Raw genomic sequence first — 18282 nt, forward strand, 5'->3', positions numbered from 1 at the left:
CTATAAAACAAAAAGGCACTTTTTTTTAATGCTCTTTTTTTTTTCTACATGGGCATATCAGGAGCAAGTCTTGGTTTCAACCAAAATCATTAGATTTTACTATATGATAAGTAGATAAAAGATTAATATATAAATGTACTGAATGTTAAAATAATGGGTACCAGAATTAAAGGGTATTAGTTAATAAAAATTTTATCCACTTTTGTCCTATTTGTCTCTCTCTCTGTCTCTGTCTCTGTCTCTCTCTCTCTCTCTCTCTCTCTATATATATATATAATTTGTTTGTTTTTGTGTTTTTTTGAGACAGAGTCTCACTCTGTCAGTCACGTGGGCTGAAGTGCAGTGGTACGTTGACTCACTACAACATCTGCCTCCCGGGTTCAAGCGATTTTCCTGCCTCAGCCTCCCAAGTAGCTGGGATTACAGGCACCCACTGCCATGCCCAGCTAATTTTTGTATTTTTAGTAGACAGGGGCTTTCACCATGTTGGCCAGGCTGGTCTTGAACTCCTGACCTCAGGTCATCCTCCTGCCTCGGCCTCCCAAAGTGCTGGGATTACAGGCATGAGCCACGGCGCCCAGGCATTTGTCTCCATATTTTGTTAGTTAATTTTCATCATTTATCAGTGGAACTCTAGGGTCAATGTAAGTAAAATCTCTGTTAAACCAAAGATACTTTTAGAGGCTTTCCATTGCTTACTATCTCTTAGCATGAAATAATTAAAATGGCTCCTGAAGATATCAAATACAAAACCGGAGCAATGCATATCTATTATGCAGAAATGAGCTTAATTTTTCCCAAAAGAAATTTTAATGAAGAATTTTTATTGTCTTTATCATGTAATATATTCAGACTAAAACAAAAACAACAAAGTGCAAACTCAAGATCATCATCATTTAAAATAGACATTATTACAATTGCCTAGATTATTAAATATTTAATAATCAAAAGAATTTTTTCTGCAACACCACAAGTATTTACTAATAATTATCCAAATAGTAAGGCAAATTGAGTGTTTAAAACACTCCCACATCCTACCTGCTGTAAGTTTAAAAAAAAAATTGCAGGAAAAGATAATAAAACAGCATACCAAATTTTCATCTCCTTCAGAAATAACAATGGGTTAACAACACAGAGTTTTGTAAAACTACTTAAACATTTTTAGCTTAGAAATTTAAATTCTGAAAACAGCTTGGCTTACTTCTTTTAGGAGAAAAGTCTCATGCATTTTTATCTATGTCTATGTTATTTAATATTCTACACCTTACTTGAGTTAAGTTTCTATTCTGAAACAAAATTTAAAAAAAAATACCACTGAGATACTTTGAGAGTGTGCTCTGCCAAATATTATTATGCCCTAGTCATATCTGGGCATTAACATTAGTGTTTTGCTGTAGTTTTATTTTAACTCTTTTTTTAATCTTTGTTATGACCTTGGGCACGGATAAGCTCATTAAAAATTAAATTGCTTATTATAGCCTGGCATCACTTTCCACTTTGATCAGAAAGCACAATAAGTTCCTTGAGTGGATTTACCTATAAAATATTCTAGTAATGAGAACAGAAAAGGCAAGTGTAATAACCTTAATGCTGAAACAAAAGCTGCAGAAATGCTACCACAAGGGTGGTGATAAACATTTTATATGGAGAAAGAAACTATAGATTTGTGATATTAAAATTTGGTTTTCTAGCTTGTTAGGTAGGTAAGCATCACAACTTGGAAGTCTAGTTGCTTATTTTAGTTATACAAAATTATATTCTGCCACTGCTCATGCCAACCAACATCCCTCTCCCTTTCACCCCAGGCTGGAGAGTACCATGAACAACCCTTGAGTAATTATACCAAACAGAAAACAATTTAAGTGGATAGCATTAAAATGAATCCTAAATTGGGTATCTCAATATAGGGAAAGCTTTATTCTTCTTTTTAAAAATTCTAAAGCTGTATTTCACAGTTTTAATTGTGCTATAACAACTTAGGCTAGTATAGCTCTATTTCTAGCATTTTAGTGTAACTTATAGTTTTCCACCTTTTCAGCATGTGGGAAGAGTAATAAAGTAAAAGCAGGATGGATTATACCAAAAGTTTATAGTAATTATATACAAACTAAAATATTCTGAAAACCTTTACTTGCATTGAAATTCCTCCATATTTACAGTACATCAACTCATTTACATTTGAAATTTAAAGGGTCTGCCCTTGGGATTTGATTGTATAGATGAATATGAAAAGAGTTGGTAATAAAAACCATGTTTATGCCTACTCACTCTCTTTGAATGTAGTTATATTAACATGGAGAAGAGAAAGCTTTTCAAGTTATTTCCTTTAATGCTGAAAAAAATGTATTCTAATCAGAGTATAAAATTTGGTATTATTTACATAAAAACCTTAATATTGTTCAACACAAATTGCTGATTGTGACAAAATGCTCGGGCTCCTCAAAGTACATCCTAATCAAATCATTACTCTTTTAACATTAAGTTGATGCTGATCAAACAAGCAAGGCCTACTGTGTGCTTAGGAGTTTCTGAGATAATAAAATGAATATAAACTATTATAAATCAATGATGTTTAAAACAAACACTGAGATAAAATGCACTTCTATTATTAATGATTAAGTGAATTTTGACTTGTAATTCACTTTGTACTCCAAATATATGATAAAGGAATTTAAGCAAAGCAAACACTTGTCATTCATATATTGCATCCTTCTGGGGCCACCTGTTTTTCTGGCATGAGTATGTACTTACAGTCCTCTGGAGTATTTACTCTGGGTATTACTTGGCATTAAAATTTGGTTTTATTTCTAATTTCTAGTAATTTTATTACTGTTGTCCAAAATTTAGATACAATACCTATTACTACTTTTTACATACATAAATAGTAATTTTAAAACATTCAATGTTTATGACATCTTATAGTAAAGAGAATAAAAATAATCAACTACAGCTAGAGCCAGAAATGTAGACTTGGAATTCATTTACAAAGACAATGGCCAAGGCAGTCAGTTCCATGTTGCCATGGAGTTGCTACCTTTCATATATTCACCTATCCTCATATTATAGTTTAACTATCGTAAGTTTTAATTATAAATAATACTATAACTTTTATATTCTTGTTTTATATTTATAGCTTTTTACCTATGGTGGCATTTGCTCCATAAGATATATTAGCAATCATTACATTTCATGATGAAAATCTATATATAGGTTCTGGTTCTTTAATCTACTGGTAAATTGGTTAATTAAGCCATTTTATTAGTTTACAGTGACATAAGCAAAGGAAAAATGATAACGTTTATTATTTTCTCAATATTTTATTGTTACTTTTATTTATATGACAGTAGCAAACAAAATCTATTATTACTTGAATTAAGATATATTTTTGTTTTGTTTTAATTTTACAATTTGTTTTCTATACCATTTGTCTACGTGTCTACTAAAGTCTAGAATATTTTATGAAATTAGATGAAATGTACTTAGCCTCTTTTATAACATGCTCTTTCTACAAATATAAATTAGTCCTGAGGCTTTTATTTCCCATGTTTTGATTTCACCAATGTTTTAAGGAGTAAAAGCAACTGGACTGTAGCTCATTTTTCTCCCCTTACCTATGGGACATTCCCAGAGAAGAAAGGCAGATGACCCAGGCTAATCTTCCTGAAAACATGCTGATAATTGGACCTCTTGGCAAATAGACTAATTATATCGCTATGAGGAGAGCCTTTATCTGTGAAATGCTTAAGCAGACTGCCTGCAGTGTAGGATGCTTTTGGAAAGCAAACCTAGAATCACTGGATTTATGAGACACTTGTCTTGGAAAATGTCTTGTAAGCTACAACTACATGAGTTATAAGCAAAATTCTCTTTGTGAAGCATCTGACAAATCTCCTTAGAGATCTCATCCATCATTCCAACCAGAAATCACATGTCCTAAAGAAAAGATGGGTGGTGGTCCCCCAATATCCCAGCCAACTCCCCGCTTCCGCTGTGCATTGCCACTTGTTACTTTAGAATTGTTAGAAAGTATTTCATCAGGAATCTGATTCATGAGAATCTGATTTGACAAATCAAACTTTTTTGTGTTAACTCATATATACACATATGTGAACACACATACACATTCACACATTTATAGTAGTATGTTTCTTGTTTTCAAATGCCATTTTTCTACTAACAAAATTTCTTATGTATAAGATGAATATGTACATATAGAAATATGTGTACATACATATGTATAAAAGCCCTTTATGTGCCAAAACTTGTGCTAGGTCACAAATGAGACATTGTAATTAGTAATTTATAGTGTAATGAGTTCTATAGCCTAGGTGCAGAATGAAGAAATATAGAAAAGAGAAATTGATCCAAATTAGTTACATAAAATAAGCTATAAATAGACATAAGCTACATTTTTTGGAGACTTGGGGATAGTTTATTCCTAGCCCAAATGTACTAATAAAGATATCATTACCACCAGTGGGGTTCTACATTTATTTTTTTAAAAAAAGTAGCATAGCCTCTTGTGGTGGGCATTGAAGAGTAAGAAACTTTATTTGAAGATTGGAAAATCATCAATTAATGCAATGTGATGGTGGATCATTTCATAAAATTGTCTCCTATGCAACTGACAAGGCAGATAATGTACTAAATAAGTCCTTGGTTTTCATTGAAGAAGTCAGGAAATAAAATGTCTCAACATTGGCTGAATTTCAAAGGGTACTATAAGATGAGTTCAGAAAAGCAAGTCCCTTGCAAATACAATTTTAGAACAAATTCGATAAGCCTATATTTTGGGACTTGCACATTTGAGAGATGTAGCTAATCACCATCTAACTGTGAAAACAAAACCGAGAAGACGTGATGGGGCAAGATAGAATAAAACAAGTCTCCTGGTAAAGACTGAATCAACATTATGACCACCATTCCTCTGTTAAATGTTCTAATTCTGATTACATTGCTATCTAGTAAATACTTCCAATTGGTTAAAAGTGGTTCAGAGGAAAAGTCTAACATACCATATGGCACATGGAGCTGATCGGATAAAGGTTTCTGAGAGATGTAAATCCTCAAACCATTCACCAGTGATTGGCCTTGAGCACCAAATTCCTGTGGAAAATATGCTTAGGTCCCAAGGAGAGACTTTCTCTATTGCCTTTTTTTCATGGAACCAAGGAGGATATTAATAAAGAATCCAGAAGGCAGAGGAAAGGTTCATAGAAAAGAGTGGTCAAGGATACTACCCTCCCCCAGAGGGATTTCATAATTGTTGTGCAAAAGTATCTGTTCTGAAACTGTCGTTCCTCCCCTTTGTGAACAAGACAGCTTGTCAAGGTTATCCTCTATTTATTGCATGTGTCCTTTGAATTCTTTGGTATCTAGATCAAGATAAGCTACATGCAGGTCTGACCTGGAAAATGTCCTGTGACTGGACATTGATCCTGATGCTATACTGGGACTCATGGACGTACTTCCTGTTGGAGGGGTCTGAGCATATTTGCGTGTAAATGGAAAGGAAATGATGTTCTTGACCAAGAGGACAGTCTATCTATCTATCTATCTATCTATCTATCATCTATCTTCTATCATCTATCAATCATTTATCTTCCTATCTATCATCTTTCTATCTATCATTTTTATTTTCAAATTTTCATTTTCTCTGTCCCACTGATCTCAAGCTTGGTGTTATAATTGTGGGGCTGAAAAATAATGGTACCTCCAAGATGTCCATGTTGTGATCTCCAGAACCTGTGAATGTATTACATTACATGAAAAAATAAACTTTTTTTCAGATATTATTCGCTTTCCAATATGATTGCAGATATAATTCATTTATGGATCATGGGATGGGGAGAGAATCTTAGATTTTCTAGTTGGGCCCATTGTAATCGCAAAGGTCTTCAATAGGGAGGCAAAAAGGAGGGTCAGAAGGATATGTGAAGAGAGAAGCAGGAAGGAGAGAGAGAAAAGAGAGAGGGAGAGGAGGGGAGGGAGAAGAGGATGAAGAGGGTAAAGACAAGAGAGTGCTGAAGGGGAAGGGAGTGAGAAGACAAAGAGCAGAAGAGAGAGGAGAGAAAGTGGACAAGAGATAGGAATGAGATAGAAGAGAAGAGAGAGAAGGAAGAGAGGAGCAAGGAGGGAGAAGAGAAAGTGAGGAGAGGGGAGAGAGGAGAAGGAGGGAAGAGAGGAAAGGGAGAGGTAGGAACGAGGAGACAGAGAGAAAAAGAGAAGAGGAAGGGAAGAAGAGGAATAGAGAGGGGAGAGAAAGGGGAGAGAGAATGGTATTTGAAAATGCTACTCTGTTGCCTCCAAGACAGAGGAAGAAGACAGTAGTCAAAAATGCAGGTGGGCACTAGAAACTACATAAAGAATAAAATGGGGGTTGCCCCCTTGAGCCTCTTTCTAGAGGAAAGGCAGCCCTATTGATGCCTTGACTTTAGGAATTCTGACCTCTAGAATGGTAGAATACTGAGTGTGTAGATAATAGATTGTGGTAATGTGTTATAACAATAGAAAACTAATATGACTTTCAGTTCTCATTCCTATGGTAAATTATACTGCCCCACCATACTGATGTCCTTCTTGACGATGTGACTTGTTTAAATTAGTAAAACATGAGCAGAAGTGCAATTCGCCTCCAAGAAGCTTAAAAGCTATCACATTTCTACTATGTTTTCTTAGGCTTTATCTGTCACAAGAACGGCAGTGTCCCAGATAGGAACAGCACCATTAACCTGGGCTCCGCAGTGAAGACACGTGTCGTAAAACCATACGTGAACCACAGCGGTTCTAAATATGAATGTGAATTAAACCATTGCTGTCATTCTTCATTTGCTATAAGGTTGGTTTGGCCAGAGGTATAGGATAATTAGGACAGAATGGAGATCATTCTCCAAAATTTCTGCTTTACATAAAGATTTATATGCATTGCCTTTCATATATGTTTTTACTTCAGCACAATTTTCTAAATGTTTCATTATATATGTTATAAACATGTCGATACTTTTGCTAGATGTTACTCTTTCATACTTCCTTATCTGCAATTCTTGGTACATAAGAAAAAAGAAACATGAATTTGACTTTACATAATTTGAAGCCTATGTGTATAAAAATAGATTAGAAACCCTTGAATTTCATTAAATGTGTTTGCCATTGCGCATGACAGTTACATCCTTGTGTAATCCCTTCTACTTGAATGTGGGATGGACTTAGTGACTCACTTTTAAGAAAGAGAATACAACAAAAAGTGATGGAATGTCACTTCTGAATTGTGTGAGAAGAAGATTGTGAATTCCATCTTACTTGTTCCAACATTCTCTCTGGGTTCAACCTAGGGGAAGTTGGTTGCCATGTTGTGAACTGTCCTATGGAAAGGCCCACATAGCAAGGACCTGAGCCTGCCAATGGCCATGTGGATTGTGGCCATTTGTGGTCTTAAGTCCTTACCATATATGGGCTTGGGCTTGGAAGTGAGTCACCCCCCATTCAAGACTTGAGATGACTGCACCTCTAACCAACAACTTAGTTGCAGCATTGGGAGACACCCTGAGCCTGAGGATCCAGCTAAGCTACATGCAGATTTCAGATGCACAGAAATTGTGAGATAATCAATGGTTTACGTTGCTAAGTTTTGGGATCATTTCTTATGCATTGTTAAATAACTAATACATATTTTGGTGCCTCAAAGTAGTGTGTTGACATAACAAATACCTAAACATTTGGAAGTATTTTTGGGATTAGCATTGAGCAGAGGCTGAAGGGAATACTGGAAGCATGTTAAGAAAAGCCTGTTTCTTTGAACAGATTCATTAGAAATCTTGACATTGAGGAAGTCAATGAAGGTCAAAAGGAAACGAAGAATGAGGAACATGTTTTTGGAAACAGAAGGAAGGGGGACCTTTGTTCTAAAGGGATAGAAGGCTTATAAACAGTATTACCTTCCTTAACATGGAAAATATAAATTGTGGGGTGATCTAGCTCAGGAGATTTCCAAGCTAAGTATTCAAAATGCTACTTGCTTTCTTTTTGATGCTTATTCTAAAATGTGGAAGGAGAGAAATAAATTGAGGGAAGAACTGTTAGCTAATGGTAACTAGGGATTGGTTTTGAAATTTCTCAGCCTCTCCGTATTCCAAAGAGGTGAAAATTAACAAATGGCTTTCAAGCAAATTTCAAATCCAGGTCACTCCCACAGAAAATGTGAAAAATGATTGTTGTTTTAACCCACTACATTTTGGGGTAATTTGTTATGCAGTAATGAACAGCTAATACAATCAATCAGCTGGTGGCTCTATGTGACCAGAGGATTAACTATGCTGCCAAATTACTCCAAAGATATCATCCCTAGTAGTATCTAATATTAAGAATCGAAGAATGCTAATACCTTTGCTTAAGGTACCATATCTCATCACCTCAAAAATCACTTAAACTCTCACTCACTCTCTCCTGTTTCCTCTCAGAACCAAAGCTATGATTTAAGCATGAATAGTTAGATCTAAATGATTAGTTTTTGTCAAGGCGACCATGACCAATAAAATATCTTCCCTCTTCTTTCTTACAAGATGAACAGAAAGAGGTGACTTAAACATTTTTCACATATATCATGAAGGATAGTAATTTGTTCCATATAAAGTAAAGTCAACTTAGGACAAAACAGAAGGTTAAATCTCATTTTGCCAACTTTCTCCCATGATTACATTCTTTCATTTACTCTTAGAATTCTTCCATGACTCTTAGGAAATTTTGACTGTTCTACGTGGTGTAGTTGGCATTCACTGTAAAGTAATGTCTGGTTTACACTGCAGACAGGCCTTCTCCTGACTGGAATGTTGATAAGAACTTTCCATTAGTTAGGGAACATATGCTAACCACTGAATATAAATATGGAGGCATGGAAATGGAAGGTGATGAATAAGGGGAGTTGAGGTCAAGGAATACTGTGGAGTAGTATCAATAGGAGCAAAATGGGAATGGGTGGATGACAAATTAGCTTTCATTTTGCTTGAAAGAAATTCCCGGCCGGGCTCAGTGGCTCACGCCTGCAATGCCAGCACTTTGGGAGGCTGAGGCAGGCGGATCACGAGGTCAGGAGATCGAGACAATCCTGGCTAACACAGTGAAACCCCATCTCTACTAAAAATACAAAAAAATTAGCCAGGCTTGGTGGCAGGCGCCTGTAGTCCCAGCTACTCAGGAGGATGAGGCAGGAGAATGGCCTGAACCCGGGAGGTGGAGTTTGCAGTGAGCCAAGATCGCGCTACTGCACTCCAGCCTGGGCGACAGAGTGAGACTCTGTCTCGAAAAAAAAAAAAAGAAAAAAAAAGAAAGAAATTCCCTTATTTTTATGAATAACCAAACAAAAAAATAAGAACTAAGTTTCATACTTTCAGCATTCCAGCCTTGTAAGAACCATTTCATCACATTTTTATCTTTATTACACTTTTAATTCTAGTTTTCATTTTTTCTACATCTAGAAAGAGATTGTTCAAACTAAGAATCTGGTATTATCCCCGGGGCGGGGGGGGGGGGGGGGAATAAATGAAAGAATAGGAAAATATGTACACTGCAAATTTCCTACCAGTGGGAGGAAAATGCAAATTAAAGAAACAGTGGAATCTGCTTTTGACCAAGATGGAATAACTGGTACCAAATTTAGCACAGCTCTGTCCCCTTCTCCATAAAACAATACAAATAAAGAAGAAAAATAAAAAGCAATGTGTGTGTGTGTGTGTGCATACATCTACGTATATATGTATTTTAAAAAAATCAATCCCAACTATGCTTCCTTCCTTTGTTTTTTTGGGGGGATCAGGTTCTTGCTCTGTCACCCAGGTTGGAGTACAGTGGTGATCATGACTCCTCAACCTCCCAAGCTACAGCAACCCTCCAACGTCAGCCTCTTGACTAGCTGGGATCACAGACGCCCAGCCCCACACCCAGCTAATTAATTTTTATTTATTTACTTATTTATATTATTATTATTTGTAGTGACAGGGTCTTAGTATGTTGCTCAGACTGGTCTCAAACTCTTGGGTTTTAGCGATATTACCACCTCAGCTTCCCAAAGTGCTGGGATTACAGGTATGGGTTACCATGCTTGGCTACTCCAGATCCTTGAAGTTAACTGAATTCTTTTTCCAATTCCTTGCTTCCCCCTGTCATAGAGTTACACATCCATAGCCTTGCTGGTGAAGCATCGTCGGAGAGAAGGTAGAAAATGCGTCCTTTACCTACTGACTTTGAGCTTAGTCATTTGACATGGTTTCATCCATATGTATTAGCAGTCATGAGGTGAATGGAGGCTTAAATTAACTTGATTGGTTTGGAATTGCCTTTTTATACCTCTGAGTTCCTTAATGAGAAGAATGTCTCCCTGGGTAGTTTTTAAACCCAGAAAGAGGATACCCAAAGAGCATATCTGTACACAATGACAAGCTCAGCTGATTTCAGCTGAATGCAGCAGAGGCATACTTGACCTATGTCGGTCAGTAAGACAGATATACGTTGTTGTTGTTAGCCATTGACAGGCTGGGGTTGTTGGATATAGAAAATTACCAAAAAAACAGCTCATTCAACTGTAATATCATTTCATTATGTTGTTTTATCTTTTGGGCATGCCTGTCTTTTGGCTAAATTCTTATTTTATTAAATTCTATTATTCTGATGTTAACTTTATCCAACAAAAAAATTCCTATCATAGATTGATTTGGGTTCATATTAACTTACGGTAGCATTTTTTAAAAACTTTATCTTCTGCTTTTTTTGCATGGTGTTATTTTAAGTATTTTTGTCTTTTGGACAGCTCTTTGTTGCTTGTTGTTATTGGGATGGTAGAAGTAATTTTTGTGCAGTCTTCCAGTTTTAGTATTTCAATGGATGAGCATTAAAATTATTGAGATTAATGTTGCATTATGTGTTAGTTTTACTCCAATTTTTAATGTACCTCTAATTTTTCATTCTTTTATGTTTTCACATTTCTATTTTTTTCATTTCTTCAATGTTTTTAGGGGTTCTTTTTCAATGTTTTATTTGCTTACAGATTTTTTTTTCTCTGTTATGGTTTATATGGTGCATCATGTCTTCTGAAGCTAGCTTTCTAGGAGCACTAAATTATATTTCTGATAAAAATAAACACTTAAAATCTTTATAAGCAAATGACATATGTAAAGAGTATAAGATGTATGCAAAGGCCAAAATTAAATGGAATACAGTCACCTCGGGGTGTAAGGAAATTACAAAGTCTTCTTGAGGATATTTGTTTAGGCATGCTGGAGCTTCCATTATGAAAGACATAGCCAACATTCAGAAGAAGATAGGCTAGCCTACCCAAGGTGAAAAGTCTTATTGAAGCAACTCAAATAAAGCCAGAATGCTCAAAGTGTAGATGAATGAGAAACAATCCTGTCCATGAAAACGTGCCTTTCCATAATTTGTTTTTGTTCCTAAGGGGTAAAAGTAATGTCCTTTCAGCATGTGATAATCAAAGCTGGACATCAAGAGGATAAAAGCCCAAATATGAACTGCATGTATATTTTACAAGTACAAGCAAATAATTTAATTCATAATATTCAAGGATTGACAGGGCCTTCCTGAGTATATGCAAAACGCCACTGAATAAATGCAACTGCAACCCATTCTCAAGGAATTAACACAGGCAAATTATTCCAAAGAATGTGACCAGTATATGCTATTTTAAAAATGGGGCACTACACCTGAAAGGTAACATAATACAGACAGCAGAATTACACCTTCAAAGACTTGACATAATGAAATCATGGGAATATAAGAAAATTATATTCAATGTGATTTCATAAGTACAAGAAAGTTTTGAAAATATGCCCAAGAAGCAAGAGTCCAAAAACATGACCAGATTTTAGACAGGACTAATTATTACTAGTAAAAAGTATATTTCTATATGTACACATCTATATAACACAAAGATTTTTCAAATGAGTAGTCAAAGAGAAAGAGAACATAAGTGACTGGAAGATAGAGGCAAAGAAGTTATCCAGCACATATCACAGAGACAGAAAAAAATAATAAAACTTCCCAGGCTAAGAAACATGTAGAATACAGAGAACAAATCTAATATACAGCTACTTGAATGTCAGAATGATTACACAGAAGACCAAGTATTTGGTAATATGATGAAAGAAATTTTAGGATGGCAGAAAGATGACAATATTCAGAATCAGAAAACTCTACGTGATCTCAAACTTGACAAATGAAAAGAAAGCCTCACATACACATACACCTGTAAAACTGCAAAACATAAACAATAGAGTATCTTTAAAACAGTCAAATAAAAATCTTGATTACCTGGGAACAAAAATTAGTCTGAGAGTTGATTTTTTCCTTTTTTTGAGACGAGAGCCTCACCTGGTCACCCAGGCTGGAATGCAATGGCACGATCTCGGCTCACTGCAGCCTCCACCTCCTGGGTTCAAGCGATTCTCTTGCCTCTGCTTCTCAAGCAGCCGGGATTACAGGCACGTGCCACTACATCTGGCTAATTTCTTTGTATTTTTAGTAGAGACAGGATTTTGCCAAGTTAGCCAGGCTGGTCTTGAACTCCTGACCTCAAGTGATCTGCCCACCTCAGCCTCCCAAAGTGCTGTGATCCCAAGTGCCACTGCGCCTGGCCTGAGAGTTGATTCTTTTTTTTTTTTTTTCTTTTATTGTAATAATAATAATAATAATAATTATTATTATTATTATACTTTAGGTTTTATGGTACATGTGCCCAATGTGCAGGTAAGTTACATATGTATACATGTGCCATGCTGGTGCACTGCACCCACCAACTCGTCATCTAGCATTAGGTATATCTCCCAATGTTATCCCTCCCCCCTCCCCCCAACCCACAACAGTCCCTGAAGTGTGATGTTCCCCTTCCTGTGTCCATGTGTTCTCATTGTTCAATTCCCACCTATGAGTGAGAATATGCGGTGTTTGGTTTTTTGTTCTTGCGATAGTTTACTGAGAATGATGATTTCCAATTTCATCCATGTCCCTACAAAGGACATGAACTCATCATTTCTTATGGCTGCATAGTATTCCATGGTGTAGATGTGCCACATTTTCTTAATCCAATCTATCATTGTTGGACATTTGGGTTGGTTCCAAGTCTTTGCTATTGTGAATAATGCGGCAATAAACATACGTGTGCATGTGTCTTTATAGCAGCATGATTTATAGTCCTTTGGGTATATACCCAGTAATGGGATGGCTGGGTCAAATGGAATTTCTAGTTCTAGATCCCTGAGGAATCGCCACACTGACTTCCACAAGGGTTGAACTAGTTTACAGTCCCACCAACAGTGTAAAAGTGTTCCTATTTCTCCACATCCTCTCCAGCACCTGTTGTTTCCTGACTTTTTAATGATCGCCATTCTAACTGGTGTGAGATGGTATCTCATTGTGGTTTTGATTTGCATTTCTCTGATGGCCAGTGATGGTGAGCATTTTTTCATGTGTCTTTTGGCTGCATAAATGTCTTCTTTTGAGAAGTGTCTGTTCATGTCCTTCGCCCACTTTTTGATGGGGTTGTTTGTTTTTTTCTTGTAAATTTGTTGGAGTTCATTGTAGATTCTGGATATTAGCCCTTTGTCAGATGAGTAGGTTGCGACAATTTTCTCCCATTTTGTAGGTTGCCTCTTCACTCTGATGGTAGTTTCCTTTGCTGTGCAGAAGCTCTTTAGTTTAATTAGATCCCATTTTAACAACATCATTTGGAAGCCATAAGCCATTAGGATACTGTGAAGAAAGAACTGAGAAAAAAAATCTGTCAATTTAAAATTTTACACCAAAAAAAAAAAAAAAAGCTTTTCAAGTTCAAAAGAAAAATTGAAAAAAATCAAGCAAACAAAGTTGATGGCATTTATTACCAACAAACTTTCACTTAAAATAAATATGAAGAATGTATTGCAGATATAAAGAAAGTGATCTCAGGTGCAGGGATTGGGTAAAGAAAAGATTCCCAGACCAAAAAAAAAGAAATTCCTAGAATGTGTATATTTAGAGCTGTGAGATCGAGTTAAAGACTTCTAAAGGACCTAGTTTTTACATTTTACAAAATGTAAAATATTAAGTATGCATGTAAAATTCGAAAAGTGGACTGTGAAAAAAATCACTGTAAAGTTAATAAAGAAAGTAGAAACAAAAACTGTTAGACAAATTGTACATATTGAGGTCATAGAAATACTGTCAACCTACCACTAATCATATGCACTGTATATGGTCTAAATACTTTTCACAGTGAAGGTTTATGAGACTGAGTTAACAAATAATAATACAGTTTTTTGCTGCTTAGAGACCTACTGGTAAGTAAACATACAGAAAATGTGACAGGAAAAAAGTGAAGAAAAAAATAAACCGGGCAAGTACTCATTAAAAGAAAGTTGATGTAGTCATATTAATATCATACAAATGTGAATTTGAGGCAAATGTCTTAGTAGACTCACAGTTATTATCTATGTATTAATAAGGCCTTTTAAAACCAGAAATATGTAATATTTTAACTGAGGCACCCTTAATATCATGGTTTGAAGCATATAAATAAAAATTTTATAGAACTTTAAGGAGAAAATGACAAACCCACACTAATATTGAGATATTTCCACAGGCCTCTCAGCGACTGATGAATAGAGACAAAAATAGCAAAATGCAAATCAAATGTTTTCAAAACACAATAAAAATTGCTTTGTGATTTTTAAAATATTATATCCAGAGAAAAAAATAAAAATGAAATTGTAGGGCTGTTTGAAAAGAATCATAACGAAAGCATGTGATATCAAAATTCGTGAGTTGAAGCTTAAACAGAACTTAGAAATGTGTGTCCTTGAATACTTATCTAAAAATAAGAAAAGTTGCAAATTGCTGTGTTAAATATCTGCCTTAGGCAGTTCATAAACAGTATGGCAATATAAACTTTGAAAAAGATGAAAGGAATTAATAAAGATTAAAGCCGGGATCAATGAAAAATATATTCAACAGAGAGTGTGAAGAAAGTCAAAAGTTTGCATAGGCCTGGATGTCATCAAAGCTTTTCACATTTTGTTCTTATTCTGCTTACACGCACTTTCCACCCTATTGAATTCAAGCATGGCTTTGCAACTTATTTTGACCAAGAAATTGTGTGCAGAAGTGACTTAGGATTTCTGTGTGGATACTTTGGGGCCTACTTTTCCACTTGAACCCTGTGAGATTTTATATACCTGCCACATAACTCAAACTATCCTGTTGGTTCTTTGAAAATAATCATAAAACAGACAAAGCCTTGGCTAATCATAAACACACACGTACAAACACAGAAGTGTGCACACACAAACAATATATGGATATATTTTTAAGGAAGAAAGATAAATAATATACATGATGCAGATATTAAAATATAATTTAAAGAGCTATGATGACTATCATGCCAGCGAATTTATAAAATAAAAAAATTTAGAAAGACTCTAGCAAGATGGAGTCAAGATTGACTCAAAATCTTCAGTAGTTCTCTACCAATTAAACATTTCAGTCAGTATTTTAAAATCCTTACACAAATGAAACACCAGATCCAAGTGGCCTTACAAGCAAGTTGTATCAAATAGTAAATAAACCTGACCTTAACATAAATTCTTACAGAGGTAAAGGAAGGAGCATTTGTTACCTTATTTTATAAGGCTAACAAAACCTTCATACCAAAACCTGCAAGGAAAGTGATAGGAGAATGAAAATTACTTACCAGGCTAGTCATTAATACACAGTACAGTATTAGCAAAATGAATCCAGTAGTAAATTTAAAGAAAAGGCAAAGCTTACATAGTTGGGTTGATCCCTATTAACAGACAAAAGGAGAAAAACATAATATATGTTATTTTCTTGATAGAGGAAAGACTGTTAGTAAAAATCTTTATCAATTTGTGATTAAGTTACTAGAAATTTAAAGGAAGATGCCCTCAACTAAGGGCATCATAAAATAATAAAGTAAGTATAATTTGTATGGTAAAATATTAAAGCAGCTGCTTTTAGGCCAGATACACTGTCATCACTTCTTTTCAACATTGTACTTGAAGCCCTAACCATGAAAATGAAAAAAGAAAGAAAATTGATTGAAAAATGAAGTAACAAAAGCATGACTATTTTCAGATTGTCTATTCAGAAACTCCAAAGAAACCATGGGAAAATTCTAAAATTAACACGAGTTTGCGAATTTTTCTGGAGGGGTGATCAATGTGTCAATCAAAGTTTTATACATAACAAATAATAATTTGTAATGTAAACTAAAAATGATGATCATAATACCTATACTAAAAATTAAGATATGCCAAGTCATAATAGAGATTACTTTTTATTATTGTATTTATTTATTTTATATTTTATCTTAGAGATGGTGGTCTTGCTTTGTTGCCCAGGCTGGAGTGCAGTGGTGCAATCATAGCTTACCACGGCCTCAAAATCCTGGGATCAAGCTATTTTCCCACCTCAGCTTCCCAAAGAGATTATTTACTCATAGAAAATAAGACTTTATTAAAAGACATTGACGGAGTTATAAATATTGGGAGAAGGTTATGATTTTGATTGCAATTTTGTGAAGTTGTCAGTTCTCCCCAAATTGATACATAGGTGAATGCATTCATAATCAAAACCTCATGGTATTTTACTTTAGAATTTGTTAAACATAGTCTAAAATTTATATGAGAGAACAAAGGACAAGAAATAGCCAAAACTTTCCTGAAAAATAAAGAACAGGAGTTACTAACAGTATTAAGATTATGTGGCATTGTGGCAAGAAGCAGCAGACCAAAGATGTTCAGAAGATGTTGTAAGAGTGTATTTTCTTCTCCCTGAGTAGTAAGGATTTCTTAAATCAAATGTAAATAGCACAATGAAAATATTGGTTACCCTGTCAGTGTTAAAATTTACACAGTTCTTTTCACTAAAAAACAACATGTACAGAAGGGCTGTGGTATAGTTGTACTGTCATTACGCTAATGGTTTTAGAGTGTAAACTTGTGCAACCATATTGTAAAACAATTTAGAAATCTCTTGTGAAGTTCAAATTATATGTACCTTATCATAAATTTTCGAGGACAAACCTTACAATTGGGTACCAGGAGTCATGTTCCCATAGATACATCAGTCAGAATAGAGAAAAAAAAATCAGCTGCCTAAATTTTCATTAATGGGAGAATAGTAGAATGAATGATTAAATTATGGTAGAATCATACCACAAAATACTATTTAGCAGTACAAATGACTAAATGCATAAACATTATTGATTCTGAAAATGCAATATGAATTTAAAATTTTATAAAATAGAGAATTCCATTTGTATAAAGTACAAAAAAGCAGAAAAACAATTTATAGATGATAAATAGACCAGCAATAAAACTTTGAAACCAAGAAAAGAAGAATTCATGATATGATGACTTTGAGATGGGAGGAAGAGGAATGAACCCAGATCAAATGAATTTAAGGTTTAGCTAATGTTCTAGTTCATCATCTGGGAGTGGAGTACATGTATGCTCATTGTATTAAAATGTGTATTCATGTGTGCATGCAGTATATGGGGTTTTTTTGTCTTTTTTCTGTTTGTTTTTTCTTTTTTTGTGTCTCATTATGTTGCCCAGGCTGATCTAAAACTCCTGGGCTCAAGTGATCCTCCCACCTCAGTCTCCGTAAATGCTGGGATTACAGGTGTGAGCCACTGTGGCTAGCTCTTCTTTTAAAAATATGACAAATTTCACAACATTAGTAGTTTTTTTGTTTTGTTTTGTTTTGAGACAAGTCTCCATATGTCACACAGTCTGCAGTGCTGTGGCATGATCATAGTTCACTGCAGCTTTGAATTTCTGGGCTCAAACGATCCTCTCGCCCCAGACCGTTGAGTAACTGGGACCGCAAGTGTGTGCCACCACATCTGGATATTTTATTTTTTTCTTTTCATTTTTAGTAGAGACGAGGTCTTGTTCTGTTGCCCACGTTGGTCTTAAACTCCTGAACTCAAATGACCCTCCTGCCTTGGCCTCCCAAAGTGCTGGGATTACAAGCCTAAGCAACCACACCTGGTGAATATTAGCAATTTTTAAACTTAGAAAGGTATATTTATACATGTTATGCTTTTCTCCTAATGCTTACACCTATCTTTTTTTGACCTGCGTTTCTACTTTTTTCTTACCCATGTTAAAACTTAACAATTATGTTCACTCCCCAAGTAAGTTTAAAAACTTAACAAAACTTGTACATTTTTCTAGTATTCCTAAAATAACTCATGTTTATTTTTATGTCATTGTCTAT

The 18282-nt window shown here is 35.0% G+C and overlaps 1 long non-coding RNA gene across 14 annotated transcripts in view; it reads left to right on the forward strand.

The window, feature by feature from the left end:
* Positions 1-18282, forward strand: part of LOC129034779 (uncharacterized) — a 135803-nt gene that overhangs the window by 76246 nt on the left and 41275 nt on the right. For 9 of the 14 annotated variants that reach the window (XR_010126278.1, XR_010126277.1, XR_010126279.1 and 6 more), the window contains one exon: positions 6679-6838. The exons of the other annotated variants lie outside the window; for them this stretch is intronic. This is a non-coding gene — a long non-coding RNA (uncharacterized LOC129034779). The remainder of the gene's footprint in view (positions 1-6678; positions 6839-18282) is intronic. 14 annotated transcript variants of the gene reach the window in all.

Source organism: Pongo pygmaeus, chromosome 3 (genome assembly GCF_028885625.2).
Source record: "Pongo pygmaeus isolate AG05252 chromosome 3, NHGRI_mPonPyg2-v2.0_pri, whole genome shotgun sequence".
Lineage (NCBI taxonomy): Eukaryota > Metazoa > Chordata > Mammalia > Primates > Hominidae > Pongo > Pongo pygmaeus.